Source organism: Pinus tabuliformis, chromosome X (genome assembly GCF_031772625.1).
Source record: "Pinus tabuliformis cultivar Carrire ecotype Pingquan chromosome X, CPIR1, whole genome shotgun sequence".
Taxonomy (NCBI): domain Eukaryota; kingdom Viridiplantae; phylum Streptophyta; class Pinopsida; order Pinales; family Pinaceae; genus Pinus; species Pinus tabuliformis.
Genome location: NC_142308.1, coordinates 704692939 through 704696709, shown reverse-complemented (window position 1 = coordinate 704696709; position 3771 = coordinate 704692939).

Here is a 3771-nt window from a genome sequence, read left to right as displayed (position 1 = left end):
ATCTGCAAGAGGCCGCAAAACAAACAAAGAAAAAAGGGAGCAGCAGACCTACAAAGATAAGCTACAGGGCAACCAACCAACTCTGGAAAAACTGCTAGCCTCAAAGCCCAAAATGATGAAAAATCAGCCCCAAGGCTCCAAGGGTGCCCACCAAAAACATAAATAATGAAGGTCATCTCCTGGAATTGCAGAGGTTTGGGGAGAAAAGTTAAGGAAGAAGCCATAAGAAATCTAATAAGAACAGAAACCCCAGACATACTTCTCGTCCAGGAGACCAAGCTGGAAGACAAAATCTTCCTGCAAGCAAGCAAAAATATGTGGCCTAAAAGTGAAGCAAGAGCAATCTCAGCCAGGGGTGCCTCGAGAGGGATTGGTACACTATGGAACCCCAATAAATATGCTCTCATCTTTGAAGCGAGCAACACTCTTTGGTTGCTGCTAAAAATGCAGAATCTCGACACAAAGGAAACTTTCAGCCTCTTCAATGTATATTCTCCAGTTAATATCCGGGAGAAAAAGGATTGTTGGGACACTATAAGACGACAAGCATACCAGACAAATCTGGAAAATACAATCATTGCTGGAGATCTCAATCTCACACTTCACTCGACTGAAAAAAGGGGAGGAAGTGCAGTCCGAGATCCGGCAAGAGAATGGGCGGAGGATCTTTTGCAAGATTGGGACTTGCTGGACATCAAGCCCTCATTAGGTAAGTCCTCATGGTCTAACAAAAGAGTAGGCCCTGGACATATTGCTGCCAGGCTAGATAGATTTTTCATTCAAAGCTCTTTCCTGTTATTTGGTCTAGAACCTAGAATGCACATTCTTGCTAGCAGCGTCTCGGATCATAAGCCTGTAAAGCTAGAGCTCCTTGCCCACCTAGATCTGGGCCCCATCCCCTTTCAATTTAGTCCTCTCTGGGTAAAGGATCCCCTTTTCATGCAAACAGTCAAAGATTGCTAGAGTCAGCCTGTCAAAGGTTCACCCTTCTTCATTTGGGAGGAAAAGCTTAGAAGGGTTAAAGGAGTCTTGAAACGTTGGGCCAAAACCCTCTCCAATCCGGCAACAGAAAGGAAAGCCATCAAAGTCACTCTTGCCACTCATCAAACCCACATGGAGAGTGCCACAATCACAGAGGAGATGTTAGACCAAGAAACCCAGCTACAACAGAGCTATCACAAGGCCTGCTTAACCAAAGAAGAATATTGGAGATTAAAATCTCGAAACCTGTGGCTCAAAGTAGGGGACAGAAATACAGGTTTCTTTCATAAGCAAGCCCAGGCCAGGAAATGATTTATCATTATCTCTGAGATCAAGGAAGACAATGGCATGCACAAGGAATTCGCAGACATCAAGAAAGCAGCCTTCTCTCATTTCCAAAACTTGTACAGTGATGAACAGGAGTCGCTCCATCACCAAGAGCTGCTAGATATCATCCCTCAAGCAATCTCTCCTCATATGAACAGGATTCTAGAGGCCAAAATCACTAAAGAGGAAGTGAAAAAGGCCCTCTTTGACATGGACCCAGACAAGGCCCCGGGGCCAGATGGCTTCTCCGTCAGGTTTCTTCAAGTTTGTTGGCCGATTGTTGAAAAGGACCTTCTCAAAATGATATAAAAGTCTCAAAATTCTCAGAAAATAGGAGGCAGCACAAACTTTGCTTTCTTAGCCCTCATTCCAAAGGAAAAAGGCGCCAACAACGTTAGCAGATTTCGCCCGATCTCATTATGCAACACTGGGTACAAATTAATCACCAAGGTCATTGCAAATAGACTGAAGCCTATCCTGCCAAGAATTATTCCGAAAAATCAAGGAGGCTTCATCCAGGGAAGGCAAATCGTGGACAACTTCACTGTAGTTCAAGAGGCAATACATTCAAGTCTTCTTCGAAAGGAACAAGGTATGGTGATCAAACTCGATTTAGCAAATGCCTTTGATCGAGTTAATCATAGATTTCTTTAAAAGTCATGTGCAAATTTGGGTTTGGAGCAAATTTCATAAATTGGATCCGGGCATGTATCTCTGAGCCTTAGATTGCCCCTCTTGTAAATGGAAGAGCCACTGAATTTTTCAAAGCCTCGAGAGGCCTTAGGCAGGGATGCCCACTTTCCCCTCTGCTTTTTGTCATCCAAGCCTCTGTCTTCAGCTTTCTGTTAGAAAAAAAGATGCAAGATCAAGAAATCAATGGCCTGAGTATAGCTAGAGGGGTCAAAAGCATAAACCATGCCTTATTTGCGGATGACACCCTGTTGTTAGGCAGCGCCACCCTCTCCTCTGCCTTTAAGTTTAAAGCTGCCCTGGATGTCTTCAGTAAGGCCTCAGGCATCACTCTTAACAAGAATAGATGTCACATATACAGCTGGAACACCTTGCCCAGGATCCTCTCTGTCATCTCTAGCTGTCTGGGTTTTGCAGCCTCATCCTCCTGGACCTCATTTAAATATTTGGGCCTCCCTGTTTTTCATAAGAGACTTTCAATCAAAGACTGGCATCCTCAGCTTGAAAAATTCAAGTCCAGGATCCAATCCTGGGGCTACCGCTGGCTCAACGCTGCTCGCAAGTCAGTCCTTATAAAATCTATGCTCTCCAGCCTCCCATTATTCCAATTTGCAGGACTTCTCGCTCCGATAACCATTCTAAACAAAATGGAAGAGTTTATGCGCAGGTTTTTCTGGAAGGGCGGAAAGCAGAATGAAAAGAAAATTCCTCTCATCAGCTGGGAAATTATTACCAAGCCGCTGTGGGAAGGTGGATTGAATTTCAAAAATATATGCCAGCAGAATGTGGCTATGGTAGCAAAGACCGTTTGGAGGATCATTGCACCCAAACCTGGATGGGCCCAGCTGGCTCTATGGAAAAAATATTTCAGAGGACCTCAGTTAAGATGTCTAGAAAATGAGATCCAATTGCAGAACTCGCCATTCCTCAAGTTGTACGCAAAAGTAGGCCAGTTAATCAAAGCGCACTCATTTTGGATCCCTGGGAACGGTAGAAAGATTAACATCTGGTATGATAGAATAATGAATATGGATTCTATTGAAAACAAAACCTCCATCAGAGAATTGTGATCTTGGATGGATAGAAAAGGGTTGCACACTCTCTGGGACATATCTCTCTGGCGAGACTCGACTTGGGTAGGTTGGAAAAGCGTTGAAGTGCCGGACCAACTACGCAGTGAATGGACCACGCTGTTAGAGCACCTCCACGGCCTGGCACCCACACAATTGAGGAAAAAGGATCGGAAAGGATGGGGATCGACTGACAGAGGCTACACGGTTTCCATGGGTTACATTAAACTAAATGAAAGACCTCACGTTGCCCCTGATCCAGCACCCTGGCAAGGAATTTGGCATTCCCTCATGGCCTAAGATCGATTTTTTGCCTGGCAACTCTGTCATGGAAGAATCCTAACGTACGATATTCTGCAAAGGAAAGGATTTCACGGGCCATCCATATGCTCGCTGTGCAAAGAAAATTATGAAACAACTGCTCATTTACTACTTGAATGCAAGTTTTCCAAGCAAATCTGGCTCTCCTTCACTCAGAATCTGAACCCCAACTTCTTGATGCCTTGTTCCACTGTGGAGCTGTTCTCCAAATGGGCAGCCAGATACCCAGGTCCGCCTCCTAAAAACCAGGTAATTAAAACAGCATGGGCCACTCTTCCAAAGATTATTTGCTGGCAGATTTGGCTTGAACGCAATAGAATAATTTTCGGAAACACAAAGCAAAACAGCAAGGCTTTAGAAATCAAAATTAAAAGCCAAATCA